The 24,225-nt window shown below is 39.4% G+C and overlaps 1 long non-coding RNA gene across 3 annotated transcripts in view; it reads left to right on the forward strand.

The window, feature by feature from the left end:
* Positions 1–24,225, forward strand: part of LOC142657921 (uncharacterized) — a 90,004-nt gene that overhangs the window by 42,222 nt on the left and 23,557 nt on the right. Inside the window, exons 2-3 of one of the 3 annotated variants that reach the window (XR_012850002.1) lie at positions 8,517–8,599; positions 16,116–16,238. This is a non-coding gene — a long non-coding RNA (uncharacterized LOC142657921). Of the gene's footprint in view, positions 1–8,516; positions 8,606–16,115; positions 16,239–24,225 lie in introns of those variants that run through there. The other 2 variants (XR_012850001.1, XR_012850000.1) reach the window with 2 other exon arrangements.

Consider the following 24,225-nt stretch of genomic DNA (forward strand, 5'->3'; position numbering starts at 1 on the left):
GTCTGAAAGAAGTGTTCTGCACTTCTTTTGCCGAGGCTGTATTTTTACGCGTCGTCGTTTGACAGCTGTCAAACGACGACGCGTAAATGACAGGTCATCTGCACAGTACGTCGGCAAACCCATTCAGATGAATGGGCAGATGTTTGCCGAGGTATTGTAGCCCTATTTTCAGACGTAAAACGAGGCATAATATGCCTCGTTTACGTCTGAAAATAGGTCGTGTGAACCCAGCCTTAATGGTCAGCAGGATTTCTCGAAATGCTAGTCATGCGACAGGAAAAGGTAGTTCTATGATAATATATCAAAGGTTTTATGAATATCCAGAAATAATAACTCTTTCCTACCACCACCATCCCAATTAGACTGAATGACCGACACCAATTCTTTTGCGCAGTAGTATTGATCAGCCACCCACTTTTGGACAGATTTAGCAAGAGAGAATGTTTACTGACTTAAAGTTTTATTTTATAATTACAAATTGAATATTAAAACACTGAACAAAGATGACTGCAAAAGGAATTTAGGGATATTAGTGTATATTAAGCTACAACTGATAACCAAATACTGGCAAAATACAGTTATGGGATGCATTAAAAGGGGCCTAGATGCAAATGATGAGAACACTGTTCTACTTTTATATGAATCACCAGTTTGAACACAAATAGAATAATGTGTATGTTATGGATACCTGTGTACAATATACGATAACTAAACTTATCAATTTAGATGTGATCGTAATCCTAGTGATCCTGTGTTTTTAGAGGCACACACAGGACCCACTCTCAGCTGAGTGGTCAGTTCAGCTAAACTGACAGAATTGGCACATAGGGAACAATAGATATTATATGTATAGAGGGTACATAGAAGCTGTATCGGAAATAAAAGTAAATTCAAAAAATTTTGGTAAGCACATAAAACATATGTTTAATTAAAAAAAATGTCTACAGGTATACATAGCCTGAAAACTTCTTGGGTTAATTATCTCATATGATGTTATATGGTCTGCAACAATATATGCCCCAGTGATGAAGGCCGAACAGCGTATTTCTTTTTTAAGAGTTTTAAAAATAAATAGTTTTAGTGTTGAAGTTTTGCAAAAAGTTTTATCATGCAATCATTAAGAGTTTTGACTTATGGCATCACAGTTTGGTTTGGTATGGCAACGGTGAGAAAAAAGTGTTTGGTATGTAGGGTGGCTAAAACTGCTGGAGCCATTCTTGTTTGCGAAGTCTTGTGATTTTTAGGTATTTATGAGTAGCGGTGTGTGAGTAGAGCTACTAAAATCTTAGAGAACAGTTCACACCAATGTAATAGACTGTTTGAATTGCTACCAACCGGAAGCCGGTATAGTGTTAATGCATGATTGAGCAGTTTAGGGAGAGTTTCTATCTTACTACAGTAAGCTTTCTAAATAAGCAAATGTGATTATATAACGCAATGACCTAAGGTCTTCTTTTTCTATATTTTTCGACTGTTTGTTTACATTTTCCAATGTAAATTGCAGATGTTTTATAATGTGATTGTCATAGTTGACTTTATTGTTTTCTATTATTCTAATGTCAAAGTAATGGCAATATAAAGATGTAGTGGAGTGGCAGGTGGGCTTATACAATTTGATTGAAATGTTAACTAAGAACCTCCTGTTCATGTTCATTGGTTAATATTGTGGATGTGCAGTCCTTGTTTCTCCTCTTCAACCAGTATATTTATAGATTCTTTATCTTTTTTGCAATTTCTGGTACGAGCACTACATGCTTTAAACCCAGCTGATTTTAATTAAGGAATGACCTCATAAGTGTTTCTGCTCTTGTGCTCTCATTTGGCGGCACATCTGAAGGTGAGTTCATTCCATCTTTTCACTTGTTGTGGTGCTGTGTGGTGGTGGCTGTTGCTGTGATGCTGCACTTGTGGGGGGACCTGGCCCAGAGCCAAGGTGGCTTGGCCTGGCAGCAGGGGTGCTTCTCGGCCTCTGGGTTGCCCCCTGCAGGTGCAATATTGTGGCGGACGTCGCCATGCGGTGCTGCAACCAATAGAGTAGGGACCCACTTATCGGAGGTCGCAGTGAAGTGGCAAGTGGGCTTATACAATTTGATCAAAATGTTAACTAAGAACCTCATGTTCATTGATTATTGTTGTAGATGTGCGGTCCTCGTTTTTCCTCTTCAACCAGTATATGTAGTGATCTTTAACTTGACTTTTAACACGTTAAATATACAGTGGCAAGAAACTTTAACTTGACTTTTTCAATGGTTTTCAATGGCTTCAAGCAGTTGTCTGACAAAAGGGAAAGCCATTTATTATTTTGCATAGGTAAAATAAAAAGATTTGTTAATATAATTAAAGGGGTTGTCCAGTCTCAAAAAATTGATGGCCTTCAATATCTGATCGGTCGGGGTCCAACTGCCGGGACCACTGCCGATCAGCTGTTTTGAAGGGGGCCCAGCGATCATACGAGCGTTGCTTCTCCTTGAGTTCCTTGACAGCTCACACTCTGAATCGTTGACACATTTGTAGCGGCGGTTCATAGTATTACAGACTTCTCCCATTGAAGTGAAGGGGAGAAGTCTGTAATACTGTTAATCGATCACCGCTACAAGGGTGTCAGCGATTCACAGTGTGAGCAGTAAAGGAAATAAAGGGGCAGCAGCGCTTGTACGGGCGCTGCAGTCCCTTCAAAATAGCTGATTGGGGGGGTGGCCTGAGTCAGACCCCGACTGATCAGATAAAGATGGCCTATCCTGAGGATAGGCCATAAATTTTTTGTGACTGGACAACCCCTTTAAATTTTCAAACCTGCACAGATTGCAGGTTTTCAGTCCCCGTCGCATGGACACAGAAGTTCGGAGCTGCTGTTATAGCTGTGACGCAATGTTAGGCTCCGGTGGGCAAGGGGCCTGTGCGCTGATGGAGGGACAGGCTGCCTGGCTCAACTCATGAGTTACGGCTGATTCAGAAACACAGAGAGGCTCCCAGGGAGGAAGGGGGGGAGCTCCTTGCCCCGGAGCCTGTGATGACGCGTCACAGATACGACAGTAGCTCCGAACTTCCAGGTCCATGAGACAGGGACTTAAAGAGGCTCTGTCACCACATTATAAGTGCCCTATTTTGTACATAATGTGATCGGCGCTGTAATGTCAATTACAGCGGTGTTTTTTTATTTAGAAAAACGATAATTTTTGATGGAGTTATGACCTATTTTAGCTTTATGCTAATGAGTCTCTTAATGACCAACTGGCCGTGTTTTACTTTTTGACCAAGTAGGCGTTGTGGAGAGAAGTGTATGATGCTGACCAATCAGTGACCAATCAGCGTCATACACTTCTCTCCATTCATTTACACGGCATATAGTGATCTTATTAGATCACTATGTGCAGCCACATACACACACACTAACGTTACTCAAGTGTCCTGACAGTGAATATACATTACCTCTAGCCAGGACATGATGTCTATTCAGAATCCTGACACTTTGCTAACGTTTGTGTGTCATTTACAGCACAGCAAGCGTAATCTCGCGAGATTACGCTGTAAATTACAGCCCAGTGTGATCTCGATGTGCTGTGCTGTAAATGACACGCAAACGTTAGCGAAGTGTCAGGATTCTGAATAGACATCACGTCCTGGTTGACAGTGATGTCTATTAAGGCTGGGTTCACACGAGCATGTTACGTCCGTAATGGACGGAACATATTTCGGCCGCAAGTCCCAGACCGAACACACTGCAGGGAGCCAGGCGCCTAGCATCATAGTTATGTACGATGCTAGGAGTCCCTGCCTCGCTGCAGGACAACTGTCCCATACTGTAATCATGTTTTCAGTACGGGACAGTAGTTCCACAGCTAGGCAGGGACTCCTAGCGTCATACATAACTATGATGCTAGGAGCCCGGCTCCCTGCAGTGTGTTCGGTCCGGGACTTGCGGCCGAAATACGTTCCATCCATTACGGACGTAACATGCTCGTGTGAACCCAGCCTTAGTCTCAGTACACTTGAGTAACGTTAGTGTGTGTGGCTGCACATAGTGATCTAAAAAGATCACGATGTGCTGTGTAAATGAATGGAGAGAAGTGTATACACTTCTCTCCACAACGCCCACTTGGTCAAAAAGTAAAATACGCCCAGTTGGTCATTGAGAAACTCATTAGCATAAAGCTAAAATAGGTCATAACTCCGTCAAAAATTATTTGTTTTTCTAAATAAAAAACACTGCTGTAATCTACATTACAACGCCGATCACATTATGTAGAAGATAGGGCACTTATAATGTGGTGACAGAGCCTCTTTAAACCTGCAATCCGTGCTGGTTTGAAAATAAAGTGTATTAGCAAGTTTTTTTTATTTTACAGATGCAAAATAATAAAGAGCTTTTCTTTTCTTCAGACAAACCCTTTTGGTGATAAGTTATCACACTGCAGTTAGTTATCAGTCAAGATAAGGATTGTTAAATCTGTATTTAGGTAGAGGGAGGAATAACCACAGTGCAGTTTGGATAGGCAAAGCATTATGGGGATGACTCCCGAGGTCATGTGATTCCCTTTCTAATATAACATTATGCAGTGATTACTTCGCCGTGAATTCCAAAAGTTTCGGAATTCGCAGAATCTGAAACTTTTGGGAAATTCTGACGCAATTCGATTTGTGTAGAATCGATTCTCTCATCTCTACTCACCAGTAAAGTTGCATTATAGTTTCCCAGATAAATCTCCTCTGTGGTGGAGACAATGTGAATGTACTGAAATTTCATTTCACTTGGGGTGGTCCTCTGGGTTTGTTTACACCCTTTGTTAAAAGCATTTTTAATATATTTCTCAAATTCGTGGCTCACCTCTGCATCCAGACCCAGTTATGGCCTTATTAAATAGGGGAATACCTACTCTCCCACCTCAGACAAGAACCCCAATCAGCCTACCTTTATAATTGCCCAGCAATGTATTGCCAAAAATTGGAAACGCTTAGGTAAACCTACTTCTGTGAAATTCCCTCTAAACTACGTCATCACCTACTTTGTGAACTCTTCTAAACTACTTACCAAGGCTTTATGACATGTTTAGTCCATTCAGTTAGCCTATGCAATACTATTGACTAGAGATGAGTGTATTAATTGTACACTAAAGGCTTGAATTTACCAAAAGTTTCGAACTCTGCAAATTCCGAAACAGATTAGAAAGAGGATCACATGACCTCTAGTGGGCTTCCCCATAATGCCTTGAAGGTAGCCTTCCCAAAATTCACTGTGGTTATCCCTCCCTATACCCATATATGTTGCTGTCACTTTGACATTACATGCTGGCTTGGCGTTAAAGAGCTTGAAAAGGGTTAAATTTAACTTGGATACAGTCCTAAAAGACATCAGAGAGTCAGACACAAGTTTTTAGGGCAATCGGGGCACTTTCAATTTGCAGCAAATGTATTTGGATGGAATCGAATTGGAGGGTCGATTCGACCGAGTTGGACCAAATACAAATATTTGCTCATCTCTAATATGGACTAATCTGTCGACTATAGCATTTTTTTTAGGTAAAGTTACTGGACTCATATAAGAAAGAAATGTGAGCAGAAATATAGAAATACAGTATATATATTTGTTATATATTAATAAGAAAACTGTTTGATTTCCTATTCTAGAAATATACAAATAAAAACTGGACAAGCGTTTTAAATAGCATCAAGACTGGAGCAGGACAATGCCACAATTTAAATGTTTTCTACTGACAAATAAATATGATGAAAAAAATATTTGTGGGGAAATTACATGAGAAAATGTTTTAGATTATTGAACACCGTTTTATTACAAAAAGTAGCTAAAAGGTAACTGCTTACATAGTTATTTCAGCCTAAGATTACATGTAAATCTATATCAAATTTTGATCAAGGTCAGATGATTTACAATAGTAGCAGACAAGTGATTATTCTGTCTAAGGCTTCGTTCACATCTGCGCTAGGTCTCCGTTCTGACATTCCGTCTCAGCTTTCTGTAGAAACGGAGCCCTGACAGACACAAACGGAAACCATAAGTTTCCGTTTGCATCACAACTGATTTCAATGGTGACGGATCCGGTGCCAATGGTTTCCGTTTGTCTCTGTTGTGCAAGGGCTCCATCGTTTTAACGGAATTAATAGCATAGTCGACAATGGGGATGGAAACGGAAACCTATGGTTTCCATTTGTGTTTGTCAGGGCACCGTTCCGACAGAAAGCTCAGACGGAACGTCGGAACGAAGCCCTAGCGCAGATGTGAACGAAGCCTACCTTGCAATGGTACAAATGCTAAGCAATGAAGTCTGCTTTAATGTTGAAGATTGGTTCATAAGAACAAGGCTCTCCCAAAAGCTCTAGTAAATGCTAGCTTGGGATCTAAAACGAAGGCCCCTTTTACATCGCGTTTATTGCACTACGTTTGATGTATACGCCAGGAAAAGCTCCCGACATATGCGTTGAATGCAGGCTGTGACAGATGCCCCAACAGTAGCATCCGTCACCTTGGACTGTCATGGTATCTGTTAAACTGATACTTAATGAACTGTGGTCGTGAGAGTTAATGACATATCTATTTAACGGATACCATTACAGTCTATGGTTGACGGATGCGACTATTAGGGATCTGTTTAATGCATCCATCACTCATTGACTATAATGGTATCCATTTAACGCATACGTCATAAAAATCTATTAAAAAGCCCATGGCGTAAATGTTAAACGGATGCCTGTGACATATGCATACAGTAGCATATGTCACACATAAATCCCATGTTAAAAAAAATGTAAACCGCACAGTATACATTTTCTTATGGCATTCAATTGTATGGAATAGTATAGTCTACTACGCTATTCCATACTTTAAAAAAAGGCTATACCGAGATACTGTATACCAGCCCGACAGAGGCTTCAGTGAGGCAGTAATGATGATGGATTATCAGCCTCACTAAGAGATAAGGTTATCGTTCCTGCCGATACATGTCTATGGAGAGGAGAGGAGGAGAAAAAAGCTGCTGCAGAGAGACAGGCAGAGACATACGCAGACTTTTCTGCTTCTACTAAGTCTCCTCCTACCTCACCCCAGTTTAAATTACCTAAACAGGGTTGAACATTTACCTGAACAGGATTGTTCTGGCATTTCCCTGCTGTCTTCCACTAGTCCGCCGCTGAATCCTGAGCAGGTCATGACAATGTAGCAGCACGATCATGAACCATTTGGGAGTCAGCATAGAAAATACTACAACTGTAAACTGCATTACATAATGACAGTATCATAACTGAGCAGCACTGTCATGAACCTCTAAGAAGTTATATTAAAGGAATTGTGTCAATGCAGACATTTATGGCTTATTCACAGAGCAGGATGGGATTCCAGGAACAGTGGAGCTTGCTGAGTTATGATGTTTCCAGAAGTCCCACAGAAATAAATGGGAGTTACAAAAACAGCATAGCGCAGCGAGCCTTATGGAGCACGAACCAATTCATAAATGCTGCAATAATGGCAAAACACATGATTAATTTATAAACTATTGCATCAAATAGTTAAAATTCCTGAATGGTAGGTTTGCTCATCCAGGAAACTGATGAAAGTTTATATTCCATATAGGAAATCTCACTAGTCTCACAAGTCAGCTGCCTATGGGATAAGCTTTGATTCCACCATGTCCTGCCGACCATACAGTCAAGCGTTAAACACCTTCTACCACATCCGCCTCAAAGACGTTCTCGAATACTAGCTTTTCTTAACTTTGTTTCAATAAAAATTCTTGTGCATGCGCTCATCATGGATTACTACAGCATCCTTATCTGTGGTCTTCCAGCTAACATTGTTGTAACCCCCAAGCCATCCTCAACTACACTATTCAGTTAATCTACCTCTCCCCTTGTTCCTCTACTAGCTCTCATCTCTGCCAGTCCCTTCACTGGCTAATCATTGCCCAGAAAATTAATTTCAAAATACTAACAGTATCGTATAAGATAGTTCACAACCTGTCCCTTTCTTACATCTCTGCCCTAATCTCCCGATACCTCCCCACACGCAATCTCCAGTCCTTGCAAGACCTTCTTCTCTACTTTCCTCTACTGCTCCTCACATCATCTCCCACACTCTGGTCCTCATTACACTAACACATCAGACTCTATCCCATCATCTAAACCTTCAAAAACCCACCTTTTCAAACTTAAAACCTGCAATAACCCTTTGGTCAATAAACAACTGTATTAGCAGCTTCTACCCTCACATACTGTGTCTTTCCCCTTCCGTTGTAGATTGTAAACCCTCGCAGGTAGGCACCTCTTCTTCTGTACCAATCTGTCATTCCTTAATCTCATGTTTATTGTATTTGTTGTTTTTTATTGTCTCATTTAATGTATTTAAACGCTTCTGTATTTACTATGTAAAGTGTCCTGGAAGATAATGGCACTTTAAAATGAATAATAACAACAATAATAATAATAATAATAATAATAATAATAATAATAATAACTATACTAATAATAATGGTAATTTAGAAATGACTACAGAAATGTTTACTTCCCAGGCAAGAGCAACATCAGTATGGCAGAAGAACTCTTCAAAGGATTTACTTATGTGGTTTCTTCAGATGAGACTGAACAGTCTTGGGTGGGTGTATGTATTCTGTTATATATTTTTTTACATTGATTTTATTCACTTCTTTTTGTGCTATGTCTCTATGCCAGTACATTAGCTTGTGTGTCTCTAAGTATACAGGTAAGTGTTAGGTACTTAAGTATGACCTAACAACAAGCAATATAGTTACATATGCAACCGATAATTCAAAACAATACCATATCAATTCATTTATTAATAGTTACTGAATGTAAAATAAAACATGTGGATACTGGGAAAAAAATTGTTACAGGCTATGTACAGCTTTGAAACAGTTTTTTTTTTTTTTTTTTTTAAATTAATAAAACTGTGTATTAGTGTGTTTAGTGCAACTTTCTAATTACCTTTTATTAAAAATTATTTTTCCTTTTTGAGATACAGCTGCTTTGTATACTATATACAGAGCAGATGTATCTTTTGCTGAGATCTGAATTCGTCAGGTCAACGGTACTGATGGGTTCAGTGTCAGCAGGTCCTGAGAGATCCACTTGTTATTCATCACATCTAAGTTATTAAACATCTAACTTAGATGTGATCAATAACAGCTCGATCCTGCGTGTCAGAGACACTGAACCCGTCAGTGCAACTGACCTGACTGATACAGGTCTCAGAGCAAGATACAGCTGTTCTGTATATAGTATACAAAGCAGCTGTATCTCAAAACGTTTAAATAATTTTTAATAAAAAGTAATTAGAAAGTTGTACCAAACACACTGATACATAGTTTTATTTAAAAAAAAACAAAAAACAAACAACGTTTTCAAAGCTATAGCTATAGCTTTTAACCCCTCAATGCATTATCACGTAACTGTACGTGATAAGTGTTAAAGGGAAGTATGAAGCGGGCTCACAGACTAAGCTCACTCCTTACTTAGCGGGTCACGGCTGTGTAATACAGCAATCACCTCACTGCAACGGGCGAAATTAAAGTTAATTTTGATTCCTCCCGTTTAACCCCTTAAGTGCTGCAGTCAGAATCGGCATCTAAGGAGTTAGAAAGATGGGGATGGCCCCCTCCGACGGCACATCGCCCCCCCTGCGATGCAGTTGCGGGTTGCCGATGGTTGTCACGCCGTCTAGGGGGCCAAATGAAGGCCCCAGGTCTGCCATCTTTGTTGTCTTATTAAAGCCTCTCCAAATAGCGATATACTGCAATACATTAGTATTGCAGTATATAGTGCCAGCAATCCCACGATCGCTGGTTCAAGTCCCCTAGGGGGACTTTTAAAAAAAAGTTTTTTTGAAATATATATATATTATAATTATTAAAAGTAAAAAAAAACCTTTTTCACTTTTTCCCCCAAACACAATGTAAAAATAAAATAAAATATTAACATATCTGGTATCATCCCATCCATAAAAGTCTGAACTATTACAGTATCACATTATTTAATCCGCATGGTGAACGTAGTAAAAAAAAACAGAATCACTGTATTTTGGTCACGTCATCTCCCACAACAAATGAAATAAAAAGTGATCAAAAAGTCTCATACCCCAAAATTGTACCAGTAGAAACTATGGTTTGCCCTGCAAAAAATAAGCCCTCATACCGTTCGTTTGTTGGGCTAGCGAAGTGGTTTTTTTTTAGACAATGCCTGGCTTCTTTTTTCATAATTTTTATACACATCCTCATCTTTTTTGCGATTTTCGAATTTCTAGGCTTATAGTTTGAAAATAATAATAATAAAATATGCTTTTTTAAGTTTCAGCAATTTTTTCCTGGTAATAATATAGCTTTACCCCAAAATAGACCTTTTATTTGCGATCTTCATTGTCTACCGTAAATTTTGATATATTACATGTCTATTTTAGAGTAATTCGGTCAGGGCTAGCATTACGACAATAATTGGCGTGGGGAACGTTTTTTTTGGGTGGGAGCAATTACTATTTAGTTTTTTTTGCACTTTATTATACTTTTATTTTTTTATTTTTATGCTCTTTCCCTCAAAGGTCAGAAAAGACCTTTGGGGGACTTTATTATCATTATTTTTTTTCATTTTACAAATTTTTTTTTCCACTGTAAAGTTACCGGGGAAATCAGCCTTCTTAGGGTATGTTCACACACACTAATTACGGACGTAATTCGGGCGTTTTTGCCCCGAATTACATCCGAAAAATGCGGCTTGAAAGCGTTGACAAACATCTGCCCATTGAAAGCAATGGGCTGACGTTTGTCTGTTCACACGAGGCGTATATTTACGCGCCGCTGTCAAATGACGGCGCGTAAATGGACGCCCGCGTCAAAGAAGTGACCTGTCACTTCTTGGGGCGTAATTGGAGCCGTTATTCATTGACTCCAATGAAAAGCAGCGCCAATTACGTCCGTAATGGACGCGGCGTTCAAGCGCCTGCACATGCCGTTACGGCTGAAATTACGGGGGATGTTTTCTCCTGAAAACATCCCCGTAATTTCAGCCGTTACGGACGCTTTCGTGTGAACATACCCTCAGGCTATGTTCACAAGGCCTATTTTTAGCCGCTTTTCAGGCCGTAAATGCCCCACAAAACGTCTGAAAATACGTGGGCTGAACGCCTCCAAACATCTGCCCTTTGATTTAGGAGGGAAAATGGCGTTCCGTTCCCACGGGGCGTTTTTACATAGCTGTTTTTAAAAACGGCGCGTAAAAAAAAGCCACATAAAAAAGTAATGCATGTCACGTTTTGAGCCATTTTTGAAGCCGTTTTTCATTGGGTCAATAGAAAAACAGCTCCAAAAACGGCCGTAAATAAGGCATCAAAAAATGCTTGCTGCATAAAAAACGGCTGAAAATCAGAGGCTGTTTTCCCTTGAAAACAGCTCCGTATTTTACAGCCGTTTTTAGTTTGCCGTGTGAACATAGCCTTATAGTGACTATTGTCACTAATAGGGCTGTGCTGAGTCTACTTAGACCTGGCAGCAGCCTCCCACGAACCGCATCCCAGCGATCATGTGACTGGGACCGATAGAGGAAACTGCGCTGCTGCTGCCTCTGTTCTGTACACAGCGCTCATTGAGCACTGTGTACTAGCGATCAGAGAAGATAGAAGCAGTGAAAGCTGCTTTTATCTTCTCTCAAGGGTCCACGGCAGTCACTGACTGCTGGGCATCCGACATTTAGCTGACCGATCGCTTGGGCAGCCAGCTAAAAGCTTTTAAGGACCTCGACCGCCGGCTATATAATTATAGCTAGCAGTTGGGAACGAGTTAAATTAACATCTTACGCTTGGCTGATACTTAATAAGGGTGGATTCACACGAGTCAGATTTTGTTGCAGAAATGTGAGTGTTAGGGTATGTTCACATGCAGTGTTTTCAGACGTAATTCAGCCGTTTTACGCCTCGAATTACGCCTGAAAAAACGCCCCTAATACGCCTACAAACATCTGTCCATTGCTTTCAATGGGTTTTACGGTGTTCTGTTCCCACGAGGCTCAATTTTATGCGTCGCTGTCAAAATACGGCGCGTAAAAACACGCCCGCGAAAAAGAAGTGCATGTCACTTCTTGGGACGTTTTTGGAGGCGTTTTTCATTGACTCCATTGAAAAACAGCTCCAATAACGGCTGTAACTTACGCAGCGAAAAACGCGAGTTGCTAAAAAACGTTGGCAAATCAGGAGCTGTTTTCGCTTGAAAACAGCTCCGTATTTTCAGACTTTTTTGGTCACTGCGTGTGAACATACCCTTAATTAGTACCATTCATCTGAATGGGGTTGTTTCTGCAACAAGCACATGATTTCTGCAAGTTCCATGAAATTTCTGCAACAAAATCTGCCGCGTGTGACTGCACCTTAAAATCAGGGAGTTGTCTGAAGTTAACATGACAGCGGATGATCAAGGATTTCCTGGAGATTATGGCAGGGCTGGCCTTAGGTTGGATGGTGCCCTGTGCAGTACCTTGTATTAACGCTTCCCCTTTCCCCTGTCTTTTGATGTAACATATAGTGCTCAAATAATACAATCATACAGTGCCCAAATAACACTGATAACATAGCCCATACTTAGCAGAATATCCAACACTTTAATAAATCTTGTTACATATTAAATAGAGGAGCATATGGAGAGTATGTGCAGTGGTAGTACAGCTAAGCGATTAGAAAATATTCTTCTTCACCACATTTGAAGTCAATTCTTGCGTTCAATAGTTATTTTACCAGTTCCAATATAATCCCCAAGAAGTATATGTGTGCTTTAGTCATCTTCTGGCTATTGGCCTAGTCAATAAAGTCATTGTATAGTGAAGAAGGATCCATTTTTTTCTTAAACCTTAAACCTCTAAGGGTATGTTCACACGCACTATATACGGACGTAATTCAGGCGTTTTACGCCTGGAATTACGGCCAAAAATACTTCTTGAAAGCATTGGCAAACATCTGCCCATTCATTTGAATGGGTTTTACGATGTACTGTGCCGACGGTCATTTTTTTTACGCGCCGTTGTCAAAAGACGGTGCGTAAAAAGATGCCCGCGTCAAAGAAGCGCATGTCACTTCTTGGGACGTAATTGGAGCCGTTTTCCATTGACTCCATAGAAAAACAGCTCCAATTATGTCCGTAATGGAAGCTGCGAAAAACGCCTGCACATGCTATTACGTCTGAAATTCAGGAGCTGTTTTCGCCTGAAAAGATCTCCGTAATTTCAGCCGTAACGGACGTGCACGTGTGAACATATCCTTAATATTTCATTTGCATATGCCACATAAGTCAGCAAACAAAAAATTCGATAATTTTATTGCAGTTTATTAAGTTCACACCATGTTTTCTCATGTTGTGTTTTCCTGTTCTAGCAGTATATGTTTTTTTGCTACCTTTTTGCATCCTATTGAAAGAACAGTTTTTTTTCAAGATTAGACAAAACATATTTTTTTAAAACAAGATGCAAAAGGAGGCTTAGCTTGTCTGAATCCTGTTTTTCAACAAGACAGAAGAAAAGCAGCCTACATCATTTTTTTGTCCAGTTTTATCATGTTTTAAGGTAAATTGACAAAAAAACAAAAAAAAACAAAAAAACTGTTTCAACAGGATGCAAAAACTTATGAATCTAACCTTATTGGCACATATTTAGATACTTCTCTTCACTACTCTTTGTTTTTCCATCTGGCTTGGCTTGTACTAAAGTCTACAAAAAAGCCAGCTTAGAGATGTTCTACTGTCACTGTTAGGTTTAGGGTATGTGCACACACAAAATAAAAAACGTCTGAAAATTTCTATAGAGTCTATGAAAAATGGCTCAAAAAACGTCCCAAGAAGTGACATGCACTTCTTTTTCGCAGACGTCTTTTTACGTGCCGTTTTTTTAAAACGAGGCATAAGAAAAACGTCCCGTCGAAACAGAACGCCGTATTTCCCATTGAAATCAATGGAGATGTTTGGAGGTGTTCTGCTTCTGTTTTTTCAGGCATTTTTTGAGGCGTAAACGCCCCCGAAATACACCTAAAAACACTCCGTGTGAACATACCCTAAGGATGCACAGTGACTAAATGTCACATACAAATCATGGGAACATCTTGATCGCACTGTGACTTCCATTATTCCGTAGAGAGGGATTCATTCAAAATTTTTGCACCTGAAATGTCACCTGGTACTTCTCTCCCCAAAGAGAATAATTATAAAGTAGAATTGTAACCACAATTTTCCTGCCATTGGTACAAATTTTATTTGTGCCGCACTAGCATAAGGATAGGGTTACAAGGTGACTTTGGTCGCACAATGCAAAGATTGCAAGTAATGCTTGTGAATGTGGCTGTGTTACTACACGTAATGTGTTGCACATCTGCTGGATTTTTTATTTCAAATCGCAAATCACATGTGACTTTCCAGCATAGAATATAATGTAAGTAGCGTGCAACTGTGATTCATTTCCGACATGTCAGCAATTTTTCATCTTTAGGATGTTGCAAAGCCTAAATTGCATGCGACTCACAAATAGAACGCAACCTGAAATAGCTGTATCAGCAAGTCGCAGAAAAATCGAAAACATGTTTTTGTGGCACAACTTGCATGAGCCTTGATATTGCGTGTCCAAAGCCGTGTAGTCCCAACCGAATTTAGTGCCTAATGTAGCTTATATATGTAGTGTCTGTGGGTGTAATAGCTGTTTCTAATAAGATATGGGATATTGGATCCAGCCATGATATTGCATCACTGAATTAAGTCTTTTTTCAATATCTATACTATCTCGAAAGATATAGTTTTTTTTATTCAATACTATCTCATAAAACAAATTCTAGAAAACATTGAATTATTAAAGTTTAACAAACCATTGTAAAAATGCCACGCTCCTCACTTAAGGAGTAACTGTACTTTCAAAAAAACTCTTGATATGTCATAGAGGCGGTCTGGGTGCTGAAACCCCACCATCACTGAAACGAAGAGGCAGAAGCGCTCAGCTAACATAGATCGTCTGTGAGCCCTTCGTTTCAGTGATGGTAGGAGTCTCATCACTGACCAAAACTTCTATAAAGTTCTCTATGACATAACAAAACATTTCTGAAAGTACAGTTACTCTTTAAAATATAGAGAAAACAATGGTTTTATCAAATATGTCAAATTAATTAATTAGCTTTTCAATTATCTCCTAAATCCCTCTTTTATTATGTAAGGTAATGCATGATTTATTACAGAAAAATTCCTCCAAGAAAACGGAAACCTCAGAAATCCTGTCAAGATTTGTCTTGTCAAGTGTTATCTTCAAGATGTAATTTTCTAAACTAAATATCCTAGACAAAATAGAAGTGTAGTCATGAACTGATAATTCATGACTCCTATAACAACAGAACCAGATAAAAAATATTAGGAGCGATACCAACGATTCAAAATTTTACTTTTCTTCCCCCGGACCAACATCAATGCATATAAAAGTATATAAATATCTAATTATACTGTACATTGAATTAATATGATGAACATAAACCATAGCTGACAACATTTCTTGAGAAACAATAAATTTAGTATCTCGTCGTAGTTAGCAATTATTTTTCCTGCAAGGTATACATTTAATGTATGTATGTACTATAGGCACCAATTCCTAAAATATATTTACCTACTGTAATGTTCAGCTTTAGTTTCTTTTGGTGAGCTGTGTCCTTGAGTGGAGAGGGATTAAGAAGCCACGGAACTGTACTGCAGGTGGACAGATTGGGAAGGCGGTTTAGCTCCCTGGATAATAATGATGACACTTGCAGAAATAGCCCTGTGTAAGTAATAGGATTATCAAAAGGATTTAGGAAATGTTATTCATTAGTGCAGTCCAATAAGAAAGATGCTGATATCTTGAGTCTAAGTACAAGAAACATCTAAAATAGCAAATTAATTATAGAGCCAGCATGAGAGTCAGTGTATTATATACAGTAATATACAGAAATGTTCAACGTTAGGTTCACATTTATAAAGATCATTTAAATTTGTCATATGTGCACAAGAAATGTAACCCCTATTGTGTGAATAGTTGCTTTGTATTATTTTTTTTGTTGTTGTTGCACCACAATAATTTGCTGAATAAAATAAAAGCTTTTTTTTTTTTGTGTTGGTAAGATGAAATGTATGCTGGCGAATGCAAGAATTCTTACAAATAAAATGGACGAGTTGGAGATTCTAATGACCGACATAAATTATGATGTAGTGGGCATAACAGAAACCTGGCTGGATGAGGAATTAATCTAGGTGTGTAGTGAGTATTTTAACCCCACAGGTGTTTCATAGATTTTATTCGAATTGGGCAGTGAAAATAAAATTATTTTTTTTTTCCAAAAATACTTAGATTTAGCTGAAAATGTTTATTTCCCTTAACATATAAAGGAGAAAAAGCACCCCAACATTTGTACAGCAAGTTTTTTAGAGTAGGGAAATAACCAATATGTGGTCATAAACTGCTGCCCTGGCACATGGCGGGTGTCAGAAGGGAAGGAGCGCCATTTGGCTTTTGGAGCACAGATTTTTCTGGATTTATTCCTGAGCGCCATGTTGCACTTACAGAGCCCCTGAGGTACCAGAACAGGGAAAACCCCTGAATAGTGACTAAATTTGGTAAATTACACCCCTTGAGGAAGTAATGTAGGGGTATAGTGAGGATTTTGAACCCGCGAGTTTTTGCTGAATTTATTAGAATTGGAACGTGAAAAAAAAAAAAAAATTCCAATAAGATGTAGTTCTAGCTCAAAATGTTTCATTTTCCCAAGGACTATAGGAAAAAAAACACATCGACGTTTGTAAAGCATTTGGCTTTTTTAGAGCGCAGATTTTGCTGTATTCGTTTCTGGGCGCAATGTCGCATCTGCAGAGCTTCCTGAGGTACCAGTACAGTAGAAAATCCCTGGATGTGACCCCATTTTTGAGACTTTACCCCTCAAGGAATTAAATTAGAGATGTAGTGAGCATTTTGACACCACAGGTGTTTTATATATTTTATTAGAATTGGGCCATGAAAATTTAAATCTATATTTTTTCTAACAAGATGTAGTTTTAGATCAACATTTTTCATTTTACAAGGTCTACAGAAGAAAAGACACCCAAAAATTGGTTACACAATTTCTACTGATTAAGGCAATACCCCATATGTGGTCGTAAACTGTTATTTGGACACACAGCAAGGCTCTAAAGGAAAGGAGTGCAATTTGGTTTTTGGACATCATGTTGCATTACATGTGGCAGTACAGTGGAAACCCCTGAAAAATTACCCCATTTTGGAAACGACATTTCTCAAGGAATTGATCTAAAGGTATTGGGAGCATTTTGACACCGCAAGTGTTTTGCGGAAATTAGTGCACTGTGGATGTTGCAGATTGAAAATTGCCATTTTTCCACAGATAAATGCCATTTCAGTGCCCAAGATGATGTGCCTAGCTTGTACCACTGGAGACACACAACCCATACATTGTTAAGCGTGTTCTCCAGAGTACAGTTATACCCCACATGTGGTCATAAACTGCTTTTTGGGCACACTGCCAGGCTCAGAAAGACCGTCATTTTACTTTTGGAGCGCAAATTTAGCTTGGAAGTAGTTTTGTTTGGGGTTTTACTGGTATTTCAGCTTATAATGTGGGGGCATATGTAAGCTGTGCGGAGTACATCAGGGCATATGTAATCTGTGCAGAGTACATCAGGGTATATGTAATCTGTGCGGAGTACATCAGGGTATATGTAAGCTGTGCGGAGTACATCAGGGTATATGTAAGCTGTGCGGAGTACATCAGGGTATATGTAAGCTGGGTGGAGTGCATTAGGGCATAATAGGATGATGTAATAATGGGGTGAATGAATAATAAAATCAAAATAATCCATGGATTGGTGTGGTACGCTTTGAACCAATCCTTTATGCACAGGCCAGGTTTTTTGGGTCTTATACAAAATATCCACACTGCAGTATTGCCTAATCTTTTTAGACAAGGTGACCAAAAAAATTAATTCTGTCATTGTTTTTCGTTAAATTTTTTACGGTGCTCACCTTGGGGTAAAAATAACATAATATTTTTATAGTTCAGGCCGTTCCGAACGTGGCAATACCTATTACGTAAGTTGTTTTTTTTCCATTTTTTATAAAGGACTTGATCAGGGAACAGGTCGATTCTTGTTTTTATTACTTACAACTTTTATTTATTTTTCTTAAACATTTTTTTCACTTTTTTTTTTACGCTTACTATGGGACTTGAAGAACTGATCATCTGATCCCCTGTACAATACACGCAATACATATGTACTGCAGTGTATTGCAACTGTCATTTACCAATGAACACTTAGCCTATTAGGTCCTGCCACCTCCCTCCGTCAACCACTTAAATGCAGCGGTCGCTATTGACCGCCACATTGAAGGGGTTAAACGGCGACGATATGGTGTAACTTCAACCGGCACATTTTTTGAAGCTTTGGTTGTGTGCAGTGATAACACTGAGCGGCCACTCCTCTCAACAATAGTGGGAGTGGATATCACTAGTTATTGAGCCTGAGCCCTCTCCCCCTATGTAGCATTTGTGGCTTGTCTGCGTCTTGCCTGCTCATTTAGTAAGTATGGCCTGTTTTTTTTTTGTGTTTTTTTTTTTATATTTAAGAAGGGTAAGAAGGTGGAACCGAGTAACTACCATCCAGTAAGTTTGACATCTCTGGTATGTAAAGTATTTGAGGGTATTCTAAGATATGAACTGCAACATCACAGATGTAGCCGTTTTTATGTTGACTTTTTAAGCATTAAATACACAGTGGCTAGATCCTTTATCCTGACATTTTCAATAACTTTTCAGTGGCTTTTGTTGTGTGATATCACGTTGCAGCAATTTTATCAGAGTAAAGATAGAGATGGCTACATCCGTATATCACAATGAATAATCTTAAAACCAGCATGAATTCATGAAAAACAGGTCGTGCCTAACTATCATGCTCGGTTTCTATGAGAAGGTAAGTGCAAATCTTGATGTTGGTCATGCAACTGATGTGATATATTTGGATTTTGCAAAGGCATTTGATACTGATCCACACAACAGTCTTGTTCTGAAGCTATAGACACAGGGACTGGGGGACCATGTATGCACCTGGGTTAAGGCTCAGAAAACAAAGAGTTGTTATAAATGGTACTTACTCAAAATGGGCTAAAGTCAGCAGTGGGATAATCTTACACAGAAATCTGTCTAGGGCCAATTCTTTTGTGTCAGTTTTCACTGACAATACAAAACTTTGTAGGATACTTAAAACTCAGCTTGACTATAAAATATTACAGAAAGACCTATAAGGGGGGATTCACACGAGCGTGTATTCGGTCCGTGCGGGCCGCGTGGTTTTCACGCGCCACGCACAGACCAATACAAGTCTATGGGGCAGTACAGACAGTCCGTGCTTTTTGCGCAGCGTTTGTCAGCTGCGCAAAAAGCGCGACAGGTTCAATATCTTCGCGTATTTCGCGCATCACGCACCCATTGAAGTCAATGGGTGCGTGAAAACCACGCAGGTCGCACGGAAGCACTTCCGTGCGAACCGACTGAAACAGCACACCAGCTGTCAAAAGGATGAATGTAACCAGAAAAGCACCACGTGCTTTTCTGTTTCCAAACATCCAAATGGAGTGTCTTTGAGATGAGCGAACCCGGACAATCGAACCGAACTTCACCGGGTTTGGCCGAACTCGTTTTGGCCGAACCTGGCAAAAAAATTTCCAGTACGCGACGTCCGGAGATAGTCACTGTCCAGGGTGCTGAAAGAGTTAAACTGTTTCAGCACCATGGACAGTGACTACCGATCCCAATAAACATGAACCTGTGAAAAAAAAGGAAGTTCTGACTTACCGAGAACTCCCGGCTTCTTCCTCCAGTCTGACCTCCCGGGATGACAATTCAGTCCAAGTGACAGCTCCAGCCAATCACAGGCCAAGCACAGGCTGCAGCGGTCACATGGACTGCCGCGTCATCCAGGGAGGTGGGGCTCGATGTCAAGAGAGGCGCGTCACCAAGGACGCGTCACCAAGGACGCGTCACCAAGGCAACGGCCGGGAAGTTCTCGGTAAGTACGAACTTTTTCTTTTTTTTTAACAGGTTGCTGTATATTGTGTTCGGCATTCACTGTCGAGGGTGCTGAAAGAGTTACTGCCGATCAGTTAGCTCTTTCAGCACCTTGGACAGTGACGGGCGTCGACTAGCCTCATCTCTATGATGGCGGCTGCGCGAAAATCACGCAGCCGCGCATCATACACGGATGACACACGCAGCTGTCAAATGGTTTTTGCGCACGCAAAACGCTGCGTTGTTTGCGCGCGCAAAAACGCAACGTCCGTCTGTATCTGCCCTAAAAGACGGGAGCTTCTGCAAAAACATGGCAGATGAATTTCAATGTTGCTAAATGCTGACTTGAAGAAAAAGATGCTCCTCTAGATGGGCGCTCAGGTGTGAAATAGAACTGATATTTCCACAAAATCGTCACAGTTTAAAACAAAGATTTTATTCAATATACTGTTTAAAATAATAAATAATCGATTGCTGCAAAGCGTTTCAACCACGCACGGTCTTCATCAGGCATATACATTTTTGTTAAAATACATCATCTTATATACTCTTATCATGTAATTCACATCCAGGTTAAACAGTCAAGGAGAAGGTTCATTATGGGCGTTTCAACACAGGTGCGTGTATATTTTTCTCTGATTTTCTTTTATTTCCTATTTTTATTATTTTCTATTTTAATCCATCTATTTTCTGCCAAACAATAGATTTTTTAGAGTTTGTTGTGAGAAATGAAAAGTTTTCTTTATATATGTATATGTACATAGAACTGTGTACTTCAGGAGTTGCCGTTCATGCGCACTCGCCGTATGCAGATAATATGAGTTATCTTTATTCACTCAATGGTTCATATTTATTCTCTATAGTCATTTCAAGTTTGATGCTGTCCTATTATTTTGAAAAGGATATTTTTATTACTATAAAAGATACTTCTGATTTTGTTGCTGTCCGTTTACATACTTTAGTTTTTCAATTGTCGGGAGCCGGCCACTCCTGTTTTTTTATATTGCTGATTTAAAAGAGAATGTTCCCATTGTATTTTCTCTTTGTAGTTATGTTAGGCTTTATTCAGACGAACGGGAAAAACGTCCGTGCAACGCGCGTGATTTGCACGCGCGTTGCACGGACCTATATGTGTCTATGGGGCCGTGCAGACATGTCCGTGATTTTTCATCAGCGTGAGTCCGCTGAAAAAAAGTCACGACATGTCCGTTCTTTCGGCGTTTTGCACGCATCACGCACCCATTGAAGTCAATGGGTGCGTGAAAACCACGCATGCCGCACGGAATCACTTCCGTGCGAACTGCGTGATTCGCGCAAGAACTGTCAAAAGGATGAATGTAAACAGAAAAGCACCACGTGCTTTTCTGTTTACAAACATCCAAACGGAGTGTCTTTGAGATGAGCGAACCCGGACAACCGAACCAAACTTCACCGGGTTCGGCCGAACTAGTTTTGGCCGAACCCGGCAAAAAAATTTACGGTACGCAACGTCAGGAAATAGTCACTGTCCAGGGTGCTGAAAGAGTTAAACTGTTTCAGCACCCTGGACAGTGACTTCCGATCCCAATATACATGAACGTGTAAAAAAAAAGAAGTTCTGACTTACCGATAACTCCCGGCTTCTTCCTCCAGTCTGACCTCCCAGGATGACAATTCAGTCCAAGTGACAGCTCCAGCCAATCACAGGCCAAGCAAAGGCTGCAGCGGTCACATGGACTGCGGCGTCATCAAGGGAGGTGGGGCCAGATGTCAAGAGAGGCGCGTCACCAAGGACGCGTCACCAAGGCAACGGCCGGGAGGGAAGTTCTCGGTAAGTACGAACTTTTTCTTTTTTTTTAACAGGTTTCTCGATATTGTGATCGGCATTCACTGTCGAGGGTGCTGAAAGAGTTAACTGCCGATCAGTTAACTCTTTCAGCACCCTGGACAGTGACTGACGTTGACTAGACTCATCTCTATGATGGCGGCTGCACGAAAATCACGCAGCCGAGCATCATACACGGATGACACACGGAGCTGTCAAGTGGCTTTTGCGCGCACAAAACGCCGTTCGTGTGAATCCAGCCTTAAATTCAGTTCTGTCCTATTGTTTTAGATTTAAATATAATTGCATTATGATAGATAATTCCTCTAGCTCTATTATTATTCAATCACATTCGCTAATCCTTTAATTATCGGGAGCCCAGAGTACCTATGTTCTTCATAAGTTACAGTTAAGGATTTTCTTATCAAAAACGAAATTAGTTTAATTTCCATTTGTTTGTTCAAAACTTCTTATTTTTTAGGAGTGATATTTCTTAAAAATGCTACATATTAATTCATATAAACTCTATTAATTTTCCATTTTATTTGGACATTTAAAATAAAAAATTTTGAGAAAGAAATGAAAACTCCTATTCCAATCTAGACTTGATCTATTTTTTCATTGAGTCCATTTGGGCTCAAAGTACCAAACTTAAATATCCAAAATGACTCCCGTTTATTCAAGGTAGAAATTCTGTTGTGTATTTTGGAATTTACTTGCTCAATTGGAGAGATTTTTATTTTAGAAAAATCAGATGTATGGTTATACAGCAAATGCCTTGATAAACTATGTTTTAGGAAACCGTTTTTGGCATTAAAACGGTGACTATTCAATCTTTTTCTTAATGTCTGGGTTGTTCTTCCAACATATTGCAACCCACACTCGCATTCAATCATGTATATTACATAGTCGGTTTCACAGCTCATGTGAGTATCGATTTCGAATATTTCTTGTGTTACATTTGACATAACCTGAGTTTTCCCTGTGTTAATATTGAGACAGCATAAACAATTTCTCTTCCCACACTTATGAATCCCTGCGGGATTATAGTGATAATTAGGAGTAGGGATGGAGGTATTCATCCTCAATCTACTGGGTGCCAGTATATTTTTGATGGTTCTCCCTCGACGAAATGTTATCCCTGGTTTTGTAGGAATGATTTTATTTAAAATTTGAAGTACATTCCACTTTGAAGTACATTCCAATGTTTTTGCAATGTATTTCTTATGATATTATGATCCTGGTTAAAAGTTGTAATAAAATTATTGGAATGTTTTTTCTTTAAAACATCTTTATTATGTTCTATATGTGCTTTTTCCACCAGGCATGCTTCTTGAGATGTTTCTAGATTTCTTTGGTATGCATATTTAAGGAGATTTTGGGGATATTTTTTCTCAAACTTTGCTTTGAGGATTTTGGATTGTTCTTTATATCCATTAACTGAAGAACAATTCTTTCTTATTCTCCTATACTGGCTGTGTGGGATATTTGTTATCCATTTTTTATAATGTGCACTTTTAAAATTTAAAAAGCTATTTTTGTCTGTGTCTTTATTATTTTTTCTTTGGATATATTTTGTGTGAATTGTATTCCCCACATATTTTTGTTTCAAATATTTATGAAGCTAGTCGCTTCCTCCACAGTACCAGACCAGATTAAAAAGAGGTCATCAATGTATCTTCTATAATAGACAATTTTATTCCGATATACACTACCGTTCAAAAGTTTAGGGTCACTTAGAAATTTCCTTATTTTTGAAAGAAAAGCACAGTTTTTTTCAATGAAGATAACATTAAATTAATCAGAAATACACTCTATACATTGTTAATGTGCTAAATGACTATTCTAGCTGCAAACGTCTGGTTTTTAATGCAATATCTACATAGGTGTATAGAAGCCCATTTCCAGCAACCATCACTCCAGTGTTCTAATGGTACATTGTGTTTGCTAACTATGTTAGAAGGCTAATGGATGATTAGAAAACACTTGAAAACCCTTGTGCAATTATGTTTTCACCGCTGTAAACAGTTTTGCTGTTTATAGGAGCTATAAAACTGACCTTCCTTTGAGCTAGTTGAGAATCTGGAGCATTACATTTGTGGCTAGAAAAAGAGAGCTTTTATGCGAAACTCGACAGTCTATTCTTGTTCTTAGAAATCAAGGCTATTCCATGCGAGAAATTGCCAAGAAACTGAAGATTTCCTTCAACGGTGTGTACTACTCCCTTCAGAGTACAGCACACACAGGCTCTAACCAGAGTAGAAACAGAAGTGGGAGGCCCCGCTGCACAACTGAGCAACAAGACAAGTACATTAGAGTCTCTAGTTTGAGAAATAGACGCCTCACAGGTCCTCAACTG

Source organism: Rhinoderma darwinii, chromosome 7, assembly GCF_050947455.1.
Source record: "Rhinoderma darwinii isolate aRhiDar2 chromosome 7, aRhiDar2.hap1, whole genome shotgun sequence".
NCBI lineage: Eukaryota > Metazoa > Chordata > Amphibia > Anura > Rhinodermatidae > Rhinoderma > Rhinoderma darwinii.